The sequence below is a fragment of the Hemitrygon akajei genome, chromosome 9 (genome assembly GCF_048418815.1).
Source record: "Hemitrygon akajei chromosome 9, sHemAka1.3, whole genome shotgun sequence".
NCBI classification, from domain to species: Eukaryota; Metazoa; Chordata; class Chondrichthyes; order Myliobatiformes; family Dasyatidae; genus Hemitrygon; species Hemitrygon akajei.
In genome coordinates this window covers 127,085,889-127,099,856 of record NC_133132.1, presented here as the reverse complement: position 1 = coordinate 127,099,856, position 13,968 = coordinate 127,085,889, and positions in this window count along the sequence as shown.

The following is a 13,968-nucleotide window of genomic DNA, read 5'->3' as shown; positions in this document are numbered from 1 at the left end:
TCCAACCCTGTTTCATTGGGATTATAGGAAAAAAGAAGTTCCTACATGACTGTGTACAAGCATATTTAATATTTCTGCATGTTATGATCCCAAAATGACTTTAAAAGCTTGCAAGCATGCAACAAATGGAAAGTTACATTTGAAACTTCACTAGGTTGGCTGAGACTTCTCCAGGGTCAGTAAACGTTTAAGAAAAAAATTGCTTTGCAGTGTGTGATATCTCATTCATTCTTCCTAAAAGTCAAAAGAATGTCTCTGAATATTCTTCACTTTTTCTATTTTACTCTAAGTTGTGATGCTCTCCTTATTCTGGATTTCTTAACTTCCTCGGATAGCTTCCCAACTATTGTCTTGTTAAAGGCTTTTTAGTGTTTCTGCATATCATCTCTGTGATGCACCATCAATAACTCTCGGAGACGGGAGGCAAACGATAGGCTTTTATTAGCTGCAAGACACCACGATTAGTAGCAAGAGACCACCACACAACATCCTGGAGACTGAGGGAGGAGCAGTGCCTCCAACTGCCTTTATACAGGGGTCTGTGGGAGGAGCCACAGGAGCAGTCAGCAGAGGGGCATGTCCAGACAGGTATATGTACCGGTAGTTCACCACACTCTGCTTATCCTTTCACACCATATTTTTTCCTTCGTCAATAAATTCTGCAGCCTTCATCAAGAATAAGCATGTTTCTGAAATTCATGCTGACTATTTCTACTCTATACTGTCCTGTTTACTGATGATGCAAAGTTGGGTGGAATGTAAGATTTGAGAAGAACACAAAATAATCTACAAATTGACAGAAATCTGATTAAATCAGGTTATTCATTTGGTAGAGGCATATCAAAATAAATTAGAAATGTGCTTCCTTCAGATCCCATAAATACAATGGTATTATAGAGATACGTTCAAGGATAAATTGTAGCCTGCCATTTTTCAATGGCAAGGAAGCTATAAATATTGGAGAGATCTCCATGTGTTGCAAAAACTTAGGAAGATAGATGTGTTTGCATGAATATCATTATTTTTATTTTGTCATGTCAGTAATGCATAATTTATATTAATTTAATTTTCTTTACTTCTACTTGTCATATTTGTAATATACTGTGCTGCTGCCAGAGTATATTGTAAACATGACAAACATAAGTTAACAAGAATAACTAGTGGTACTTATACCCTGCGCACATATGCTATGATAATAAACTTGAATTTACCTGGAGTAGTATGGAGCAGCATTTACTTGCCTTTGAGGTGGAGCTACTTCCTCTGTAAGAATGATCTGAGAAGATAGCCTATACTCCCTGCAATGTAGATAAATTAAACGTAATCTCAAGGAGCAAAATTATTCCGGGAGGAATTGACAGGGGAGACGCTGTGATGCTGTCCTCTCTCGGGGTGAAGAGTCTCAGTACAAAATATGAAGGTTCCTGTGACATGTTCTGTTACCTGCATGACATCACCATTTACTCAAAGGGTTCAGGTGACTACCCAGACAGCAATGGAGGTTGGATCAATATGAAGATCAGTCAGAAGGTGAAGATTCAGCCACAATTTACTGACCATGGAAACAGTAATGATAAGCTGCATGAACTATAGCTGCTTCAGTTTTTTTATAAGCTATTTTATCTAGGTAATTTCATTCTTAATTGAAAACAGAGCCTTTTGTCACCACCAATTTAACATAGCAAATATCCTTTAGGCATTAAGACACAAAGAGAGGAAACTGATGTCAAAGTCAACGTCAAGAGCCAAACCCCAACATCCTTGATATGATGCACAATGACTCAATTCACACAGCCAAGGTCAGTGAACTCACTTTTGAATGTCACGTTGCATCAATAGCACAACCATTCTCACACACTGGACAGTTCATCACATCCCAACCACGATACATCTCATTTCTATCATTATATTACTTTAACATTTGAGGTCTCCACCAAATCCTCACATACTTGGGACTGTTACAAGTCTCATTTCAATGGGTTAAAGCTTTGCACACCTCTAGCTGCTCCTCAATTACGACACCTAGGGATTGCAACCAGTAAGGGTTTAAAACCAGAATATGTAAGGGCACCTCAGTCTCCCTTTGACTTTAACAGGCTTACTAAAACCTGCAGAATCATAGCTGCAGACAGCATAAATCAATCAGCCACTAACCCACATGTAACTGATGATATTTTACATAAAATTGGCCAGAAATCCTTCCTGCTGCTGAAGGCACGCTCAGCTGCATAAGGTTAAAAGGATGAGTTAGCTGGAGAGCTGCCTCTGAATTGTTGCAGTTCACGGTAAAACAATTCCATAGTACTGATGAGTAAAAATGTCATGGATTTACATCCAGCAATGAAGAGGAATAGCAAAAAATCACCACGTCAAGATCATGAATGATTTAGAGAGGAACTTGCAGAATATTTCTACTCACCTGTCATCATTCTATTTGCTGAAAGGGATTGTCCCTTTGAAAGATGCTGTCAGTGTAGCCCTGGGGGGATAACTGCAATGCATCTTGTAAATGGTGCACTAGGCATAAAACATGCACTGTTGCAGAGGAGGGAAAGTTCTTTTGAGATGCCAGGAGGTTGCTTTGTCTTGAATGGGATTGAATGTGTGGAGAGCTGTCAAAGCTGCAGATAGTGAGTATCCCATGACGTACAGTATGCCTTGTGGACAGTAGAAGGGAATGTGAGTCACTCATCACAGGACATACAAGCTCTGGCCTCCTCGTGTGGCTATGGTATTTAAGGCGGCTGGTCCAAATGCATTATGAGCAATGATGACCTCTAGGATATTACTGGTGACTTAGCAACAGTAATGTCATTCAACATGTGTAGACCACCCAAGATTTTGTTCTTCAATTTATCATGCACAACTAATGTATCAAAATACCTACCACAGAAGATTAATGGATGTATTTAAAACAGGTAATCAAACTTGTAACAAGGTATGCCTGATGGAGACACAAGCGATGGCGGATGCTGGAAAGCTGGAGTAATACATGAAAAGATTTGGAAGAACTCAGTGGGCCAGGAACCACCTATGTAGAGAAATGGATCAAATGAGGTGTCTCGACCCAAAATCTTGACTGCCTTTTTACCTTCAGAGATGCTGCCTGACCCACTGAGTTTCTACAATGCCTTTGTGTATTATAACGGAATATGCCTATTATTTTGATTCAGGCTGTTTTTGGGCTGCAAGAGAGAATATGAATATTTAGCCCATCAAACAGTCTTGATGTTTAAAGGCAATGACTGACATATTGTTAATTCATCGCATTCCCTGTGATGCATTACCTCTGTATCTTTTCCCAGTCATAGCTTTCTCTGCAGATTTAGTTGATCCATTCAAATGGAATTACATCCACTTTCCAATCATTTGACATATTCATGAGCAACAAGGGCTCAGTGGCCAACATCATAGAAAATGCGAACCAGAACTATGGCCTTGGAGCAACATACAATTATATCAGCTACACAGAAGAATGCAGGGTTTGAGTCTGTATGTCTTGAAGTTCAGAAGAACGAGGGATGATCATTAAGATCTTAAATGAACTTGTCATCTTAGATGTTGACTTGTTTGTAGCAGTGGAAATTTTTCACAGGTTCACTGCCCTCTAAATGGAGAAATTTATATGCATTGCAATTTTAAATTATTAACACTCATTCTTTGATTTAGACCCTATCAGCCAGATCCAGAAGAAACATCCTCCCTGCAATCTCACAAGCCATCTCAGCACCTTACCTAATTCTTCTTAATTCTAGTGAATGTTGGTTTAGTCAATGCAGCGTCTCCTCCTCCTACTGTGGCAAGTATATTCTTCCTTGAATAAGAAAACTAAAGCTACACACAACACTCCAGTTGGCCCTGTATAAATGTAACAGAATTTTCTATTTCCTGGACTTAAATCCTCTTGCAATGAAGCCCAACAGACAGTGTGGGCTTATTTACTGTTGAGTGTGCCTGGATGTTTGTATTCTGATATGCAAGAGAACATAAGACCTATTATACATCAACATTTCCCAATCTATCACTGTAAAGATGCCGAGCTGGATGCTGGTGGATCTATGGAATTCATTGCTACAGGTAGCTGTGGAGGCCACCATTGGGCATATTTTCAAGTAGAGGTTGATAGGTTCTTGATTAGTAAGGGCATCAGATTTTACAGGAGAAAGCAAGAGAATGGGTTTGAATAGTTTGCCTTTTCACTTTTCACATCAAAGTGGATAAATGTAAAATTATCTATCTTATATTGTATTTACCATGTATTTGCCCACTTGCTCAACTTGTCTTAATTACACAAAGTCTCTCATTACATCCAAACAAGTTTTGAGCATTGGGGAACTCAGAAATATTACCTCTGATTCTTTCAACCAAATCATTGACATATTTTGTGAATATATATGTTTCTCCTCCCTGTTTCCAATTTGTCAACAAATTTTCTTTCTATTAGTGTGTTACCCTCAAGACATTATGCATTAATGTTACACACTAAGCTTTTTGTAAGGCTTTAGCAAAGGCTTTCTGAAATCCAAATACACCACATACATTAGTTTTCCATTATTTATTCTCCCAGTTCCATTCTCAAACTACTCCAGTAGATTTGTCAAGCACAATTCAGTTTCAGAAGTGCGTGTTTAATCTGACTGACATTTTCTTTGAGAACTGTTATCATATCTTTTATAACATTTTCCCTATGAGTGATATTTGGTTGACTTTTTACCCTCTTCCTCCTTTGTTTTAACTCTGCAGGATCCACTCCATAATTAGAGAATTTCAGTAAATGACAATCAGTGCTTCACTATTACCATGACTGTGGGTTGCTGATTATCAACCTCGGGAATCTTTGCTTTCATTGCCATTAATTCCTCCAACACTAGCTAATCATCCTTCATTCAAAAATTCCATTAGACTCTTAGTTCCTCAGCATCTTCGAGAGTTTATTTGTGTCCTTCTGTATATGAACCTAGGAGAGTATTCCTCCAGGCTCTCCTCCATCTATACCTGTCCATGTCCAAGCCTTGTACAACATGTAGCAGAGGGCAATAATCCCACATGCTTCGGCAGAACTGGAGCATACCCAGTGGCCTGCAAAAGCATGTTGAGCACTGGCTGAGGGTGTCTGTGGCATATTCAAGGAACGTTATGAGTGAAGGTCTACTGTGTAAGGACCTTAATAGTCCACTGCTCTCAAAAGGGAAGTAAATGAATTCCCTTCCCTTGAGGAAAGAGCTCCTGTTAACTGATGACACAGCAGAGAGCAATAACCTGTGAGATGTAGTGGAGAACAGCTGTTATCACCAGGAAAGTTACTTGGTCATAATTGCCTTGGCCTCCATGACCAGAGTGGGTTAGGCACAGATTTACATCCAGCATTCCAGTCTGCAATAGCTGACAGGATGCAGTGACCATCTGCTTTATTCTTGGTTTCTGAGTAAACTAATGCTTGGACTTGCAGAGTTTGGAGAATAATCCGTACAGTCAGTACCATTCTGTCCATCTCTCCTCCAACCTCCTAGGGATGACCAAAATGCATCAGTGTGTACTTCAATTTGAAAAAAATTTCTGGGCATCTCACTACAGGATGGATGTGGATTCTATAAAAAGAATGCAGAGGAGATTTACAAGGATGTTGCCTGGGTTGCAGAGCATCTCCTTGGAGCGATGCAGGAAGAGAGGTGACCTGATAGAGGTGTATAAGATGATGAGAGAGGCATTGATTGTGTGGATAACCAGAGGCTCTTTCCCAGGGCTGAAATGGCTAACATGAGGGGCATAGTTTTAAGGTACTTGGCAGTAGGTACAAGGAGGATGTCAGAGGTACGTTTTTCGCACTGAGAGCGGTGGGTGCATAGAATGCACTGCTAGTGAAGGTGCAACAAATTCCACAGATTCATCACCCTCTGCCTAAAGAAATTCCTTCTCATCTCTATTCTAAATGGATGTCCCTGTACTCTGAGATTGTGCATTCTGGTCCCAGACTGCCCTACTATAGGATACATCCTCTCCACATCCACTCTACCTAGGCCTTTCAACATTTCTTTGTAGCTCCTTAAATTCTCTCTTTAGGATTTCTTCACTTTTCCTACCTCAGTCGTTTGTGCCAATACGCAGCAAGACTTTCTGGCTGCTCACGCTCTTGCTTTAGAATGTTGTGGACCTGATCCAAGATATCCCTCAGCCAAGCATCTGAGAGGCAACATACCATCCAGGTGTCTCTATCGTGTCCACAGAATCTCATGTATACTCTTCTAACTATGGAATCCCCTATCACTACTGCAGTCTGCTTCTACCCCCCCTCCCTCAACTGAGGGTTGCCACCCTCAATAGAATGGTCACAGGGGTTCTCTGCACTGACTGTGCATTTCCCTTTCAAATCCTGACAGCTACTCCTGAAACTTAGAGGTGACTACCTCCCTGATGCTCCTATCTATCACCTCATCAGCTTCCTGTATAAGCTGAAGGTCATCAAGCTGCAGCTCCGGATCCCTAACACGTTCTCTGAGGAGCTGCAGCTCAATGCACCTGGTGCAGATGTGGTTATCTGGGAAACTGGAGTTCTCCCAGAATTCTCACACCTCACACTAACAACACCACACAGCCCTAGAGCCATTTCCACTGCTCTAACTGTGTGCTAACAGAACAAAGAAAAAGAAATGAATAAAACAAATTTTCACCAGTGAATCTGCTGGGGTCGTCTATGATGTCCAGTGCTTCCGATGTAGCCTCCTCTACATTGGTGCGACCCATCATAAATTGGGGGACCACTTCATCAAGCACCTCTGTTCCATCACAAGTGGAACTTCCCTGTGGCCAAATATTTTAGTTCCTATTCCCATTCCTGTTCTGACATGTCGGTTCATGGCCTCCTTTAGAGTCAAGATAAGGCTACCCTCAGGGTGGAGAAGCAACATGTTGAATTCTGTCTAGGTAGCCTCCAACCTGATATCATGAATATTGATTTCTCATTCCAGTAAAAAAAATTCCCCTCCACCCTCCTCCCCATTCCTCTAATCCCATCTCTGATCTTTCACATCTTTTCACCTACCTATAACTTCCCCCAGGGTCCACTTCTCCTTCCCTTTCTTCTATGGTCCACTGGCCTCTCCTATCAGATTTCTTCTTCTCCAGACCTTAACTTTTCTCACCCACCTAGCTTGATCTATCACCTTCCAGCTAGCCTCCTTCCCTCCCCCCCCCCACCTTTTTTTTGTGGCAAAATTCCCTTTCCTTCTCAGTCCTATAGAAGGGTTTCAGCCAAAAATGTCAACTGTTTATTCATTTCCATAGATGCTGCTTGATCTGCTGAGTTCCTCCAGTATGTTGTTTGTATTAGTTTGGATCTGCAGGATCTGTAGGCTTTCTCATGTTTATAAGAAGAAACTTATCAGATACGTACCCCACCCAAGTCTGTTCTCACTGAAGCCTGATGAGCCAAAGCCTCCGCACTCTGACACTGGTCCACTCACACAATGGCCACTCTGGTTGTTCCTGACTTATTTTTATTTGCCCTTGTGAATGAATCACTATTTGATTAGGCCGTTGGAAAATGCCGAACATTCCATTTTAAAATCGCTCTCATGGACCTGTGAGCTGGCTCCTCTCTCGCACCTGATTCAAAATCGGACAATAAAACCCACTCAGTCATCAACATGTTGGCAAATCATTAGCATCTCTTTCTATTGTTGAGCTGCAGGGGTACTTCATGTTGATTAGACTTAATTTCTTGCATATGAACAGACCAATTTGACAGATATTAAATGAGCCTTGCAGTATGATTAATGCTCCAGTTCCTTGCACTGGGTGCAACACACATGAAGCTGCTCAATTGAACATTGAAAGTTGGACATTGATGTGCCATCTGAAAATCACAATTGAAATTGTTCAGAGATGAAGCCAGCTGCTCAGAAATAATGCATTAGACAAGATTGTTCCTAACCATATGTTTCCATTTGCAAGAAGAGCAGAAGAAGGGGTTATGCACACAAATCAGCCTCTGAATTCAGAACAAATTTAGGAGATTTTTTGGGCTGCACAGTGCGACAATGCTTTACAGTGCAGACGACCTGGGTTCAATTCCTACTTCTGACTGTAAGGAGTTTGTACGTTCTCCCTGTGACCGTGTGGGTTTCCTCTGGGTGCTCCGGTTTCCTTCCACATTCCAAAGACATACTGTTTGATAAGTTAATTAGGATGCAATTGGGAGATTTCTGGGTGGTGTGGTGTGAGGGACCAGGAGGACTTATTCTGCACCGGCGCCGTATCTCAATAAATAACTAAATAATACATTTTTGTTTCAATGAGCATCTGTTAGAATGTGGAACATACTGCAATAGAGGAGAGAGGCCAGCGGTAGTAGTAAGAACAAGTCAGTACCAGGTGGACAGCATCAGAATCATGCACACAGCAATGGAAGTTGTTCATTGGTCTAACTGGGTGAGGAACGTCCAACAGAGTGAAATCTAAAAGCATCCCAACATCTGATATCTGATGTGAGCTTCACTCCTTGATCTCTCTCTGCCCACTTAATCCAACTCCTGTGTATCCGTCTTCACATTCACTTACCGTGCAGATGTGTCCTCTATTCTATCTAAGCATTGCCACAGATCTATACATTAATAAATCTACAGAAATATTACCAAGCTTTTGCAACATGCGGCTCCCTAAGTGGCCTTCATACATGTGCTCATTGGTTAGTCACATGTCATTATATTCAACCTTTAATGGGATTTGTCCCTCCTTACAAAAAAAGAGCACAGAATACTCAAGAATTAACACAGCCGTCACAGATCGTATAGCTCCCAAAGGAAGAGGAGGGACTGATAGCAATTAGCAGAGTCTTACCATGCCTGGTGGTTGGAGTTTAGGAAATGAGAGCCTTCAAGCGAATGGGTACAAAATTAGATATAATTATGTTACATGGCATTCAACAGTCAGTCATGCTGATTGGAGTAAAAATCAGAGGGAAAATGATCATATCTGAAGTGATCATTTCAAATATTCTTACCATGGTGTTACTTGTTTTTATCTTTTAGCTCTCAAAGAGCCTATATGCTTCTGACAAGTGTGCTTTGTGAATAGCGGCAGAGATTGTGCAGTTCGCTAGGAAGTGCTCCAAGCATACTAATGAAATTTGCAGAAGAACGGAAAAAGTCCACTTCAAAATAAATACATTCCTGATGCAAGTCAGCAAGCTAATGTGTTCTTCCAAAGCCAGTTGCGTGGAGCATCAAGAGCACTTGTCAAGCAAATGCACCCAGGCCTTTAGTAAAACTTTGATTATGACTTCCTAAAGTGGAATAATCAGTGCATTTTCTCAAACTACCAGGGAATCAAGGAGATGGGAAAGGATAGGAAAGTGGTGTTGAAGCCAAGATTAATCTGCCATGATTTTTGTTGAATGGTAAAGCAGGCTTGAGAGGCATGTTGGCCTGCTGCTGTTCCTGCTTTTTGTATTTTTTATGCACAAAAGTTCTCCTCATCACAGTTAATAGCGTGGGACATGTGAGGGCTGATATTGAAAAGGCACGTAGTAGAGTGGACACCCTTCAAACTACTTTCACTTCTCACCCTTGTGACTCCTCCACCCACTCTCCCCATCTGGTTACCTATAGTGCACATACAGTCAAAGTGCTCTTTTACTGTTCTCTTACTAGTCCCAATGTCAAGGCCACCTGCCAATGGCAAATAAGAAAGGAGACAAGAGATATTAGTTGCTTTCATGTGGGGTTGCTCAAAAGAGGCAGATTCGAGGCTTGTGGCTGCGCATGATTTCATACTTGCATGTTTCAGATAGAGGTACAATATCAGGCTTTCATTCTTTCCTTAGCAGCTGGCTGGTGGTGTGGTAGCATCAGCATCAGACTTCAAGACGAATGGTCCCGGGTTCGAACCAGGCCATCTCCTTGCACGAGTTCCATGAGTGCAACTCGCCCTCGTGAAAAACAGACAAGGAAACGGCAAGGATACTGCTCGATGCACCACAATGTGTGGAGAGGAATAATCTTAGAGTAAAAGGATATTACTGCTTTGCACCAATCTGACGATTGACAAGAAAGCCGCCCAGTTATTTGTTGGTTGATGAAAAGAGCTGGAACTGAGGCAGACAACTAAGTGTTGTGACTAGGAAGGTTGCATGTTATCAGCACTGACTAGTGTGATGGTGTGGTAAGCTTAGTAGGCAAAAAGTGGCTTTAGAATATTTTCATTAATCATAATACACAGAGGCACGTAAGTGCCAGGGTCAATCATGACAAACGTGTTAGACATGGCTTTAACATCCCATAAGTGTCCCCAGCAGAAACCAGAAGGATCCTGAGGTTGGCAGTGACTCATATATCATGACCAGGAAGTCCAGCTGTCATTGTATCTTCTTTCAGATGGTTGCCTGGACTTGTTAGCACTTGACGCAACACCCTGAGCTTCTGCAGACACTGCTTTTCAGGCCTTCTGGGTTCCCCAGCTCTCAGTTACTCAGCCATCCTCTGTGGATCTGCAAACTATGCCAAAGAATGTTTCTGGTAGTCAATATGGTTCTCATCTAGGATCCTATGTGAAGCACAATATGGGATCACCATTCTGATCAGTTAGATCAGACTCCCAAAGTGCACAAAGCATAAGCTCAACATTTCTCATTGGGTAATACATCAGCTATGAGTAAGGAGGATTTATTAGCATTCCGCCCTGAAGCTGTTTCAGCCTCTCTTTGACACTACATATCCATCTTGGTTTTGCTAGAATAGCAAAACTCCCAAGGAGCATTGTTTAGTACAAAACAATATTGGTATCCATTGGAATGAATGATTAATTGCACATTGATCAATAACCTGCCTCTTCTCAAAAATCTCACACAGTGTACAACATTCCAACTAAGTGACAAAGCTGACGAGATAGATACTGCTTCCCAGCACTCTGATGCTTTTGATCTCTTGATCAAAAGACCTCTTGATGCTTCCCAGCATCCTGTACTCATGCCATATTAAAATCCTCCCAATTTCCCACATAGCTATACAGTGCAAAATCATTAGATGCGTATATATAGTCAGGGTGCCTAAGATACCCTATGCACAGTACTGGAGTAATTTTATGTACCACGCTGTACTGCTGTTCATGCAAAAAAAAATTCATGAGTGATGATTAATCTGATTCTAATATGGGTTTCTATTGTGGATTGAAAGTGGACAGGGAGCAGGGAAAGGGGAATCATGGTTGGGAAAAGGGGAAAGGAGAAGGGAGGGTGCAGGAAACACCTGAGAGACATTCTGTAATGATCAATGAACCAATTGTTTGAAATCAAATAATCTTGCCTGGTATCTCAGGGCTAGGTGTGTCAGTACCCATCCCACCCCACCCAGCTTCCCAACCCTGGCGCTCCTTCTCTGCTACCTGTCCCAAACCACTCTGCACAGCCCCACCCTCACCATTCTCAATATCCCTTTCTGTCACCAGATTTACAAACTCACTCTCCACTCCACGCTGACAAATACAGTACTTCACAAAAATCTCAGGCACAGTACTATAAAATTATATTATAGTCTATAATTTGGCTTCTTCATGATAAACAATACATGGTGAAATAAAGTTACAGTTATTACATAAATTGGATGTGATAACTAAAACAGTGTGTAATGAGGCAGAGTTAATTTTTAAATTAGATACAATATCCAATACACCAAGGGATAAAGTTACAGCTTATTGCTAAATTGTGAAATTTCAAAGGGGATGCAATAATAAAGAGACTGGGTATTACATGCATACATGCTTGAAGTTGGCAAAATAAAATGATCAGACGTGCACTATGATGGTGTGCCCTAAAAATAGTCAGGCAAACCAAAGGAAGGAAAATATACTGAATTATTGCAAGCTACTTTTTAGCTGCAGCTAGAGTACTTTGCTTAATTTTGGCCAACATACTTCAGGAAGGATAGTAATCATAATTACCTTCAACACTGGTACCCCACAAGGCTGCATCCTTACTCTTCACCCTGTACACTCATGACTGTATGACTGGCTTCTATTCTAACTCCATCTACAGTGGTGCTAGAAAGTTTGTGCACCCTGTAGAATTTTATCTACTTCTGCATAAATATGACCTAAAGTATGATCAAATCTTCAAATAAGTCTGAAAACTAGATAAAAAAGAACCCAATTAAATAAATAACATAAAAAACATTGTACTTGTTCACTTATTTATTGAGAAACATGATCCAATATTACATGTATTTGTTGGAAAGAGTATGTGAACTTGTGGGGTAATGCCTTTGACAGAAGATATTTGGAGTGAGCTGTTCCAATCAATGAGATGAGATTGGAGGTGTGAGTAATAGAGGTGCCAATTCCTGTAAAATAGACAACAAAGTCGGGTTACTGACAGAGCCTGCTCTTCTCAGGAAAGATCTGTTTATGCACACTATGCCTCGCTCAAGTCAACTTTCAGAAGACCTTAGCAGAAGATTTGTAGAAGCTGGAAAAAACTACAAAGACATTTCAAAAGACCTGAGTGTTGATCAGTCCCCAGTAAGAGAAATTGACTATAAATGGAGGAAACTCGGTACTGTTGCTACTCTCCTTTGGAGTGGGCATCCTTTAAAGATCATACCAAGAGCACAACATGCAATGCTAAGGGTAACAGCAAAAGAGCTACAGAAAACTCGAGAACATGCTAAAGTCCCTGTTCACTATAAGAAAAACACTGAACAAGCACAGTGTTCGTTGAAGGTCACCACAGATGAAACTACTGCTCTCCAAAAAAAAAAATTGCTGTACATCTTAAGTTTGCAAAAGACCACAAGGATGTTCTACAATAATGCTGGGACAATGTTCTGTCAACAGATAAGACAAAAAACGAACCCTTTAGCAGAAATGCACGTTGCTATGTATGAGGAAAATGGGCACTGCACACCAACACCAAAACCTCATCCCAACTGTGAAGCATGGTGGAAGAAGCAGAGTGTCAAGGTAACAGTCCATCACCTGAAGCTTAATAGACCATACTGTAAGACAATAAGACAAAGGAGCAGAATTCGGCCATCTCACCCATTGAGTCTGCTCTGCTATTCAATCATGAATGATCCTTTTTTTTTCTCCTCAACCCCATTTTCTGGCCTTCTTCCCATATCCTTTGATGCCATGTCCAATCAAGAACCTATCAATCTTTGCCTTAAATACACCCAATGACCTGGCATCCACAGCTGCATGTGGCAACAAATTCCACAGATTCACTACCCTCTGGCTAAAGAAATTTCTCCGCATCTCTGTTTTGAAAGGGCACCCCTCTATCCTGAGGCTGTGCCCTCTTGTCCTAGACTCTCCCACCATGGGAAACATCCTTTCCACATCTAGTCTGTCTAGGCCCTTCAATATTTGAAAGGTTTCAAAGAAATCCCTCCTCATTCTTCTGAATTCCAGCAAGAAGAGACCCAGAGCCATCAAATGATCCTCTTATGATAACCCTTTTATTCCTAGGATCAACCTTGTGAACCTCCTCTGGATCCTCTCCAATGTCAGCACATCCTTGCTCTTGTATTCTAGACCTCTTGAAATGAATGCTACCATGGCATTTGCCTTACTCACCACTGACTCAACCTGCAAGTTCTCTTTCAGGTCATTCTGCACAAGGACTCCCAAGTCCCTTTGCATCTAAGATTTTTTGAATTTCTCCCTGTTTAGAAAATAGTCTGCAGATTTTTTTTTACTACCAAAGTGCATAACCATGCATTTTCCAACATTATATTTCATTCACCACTTTCTTAACCATGCTCCTAACCTGTCTAAGTTCTTCTGGATCCTACATGTTTCCTTAACACTAACTTGCCCCTCCACCAACCTTTGTATCATCTGCAAGCTTGGCAACAAAGCCATCTATTCCATTATCTAAATCATTGATATACAACATAAAAGAAATGGTCCCAACACCAACTCATGTGGAACACCATTGGTCACTACCAGCCAACCAGAAAAGGATCCTTTTATTCCCAC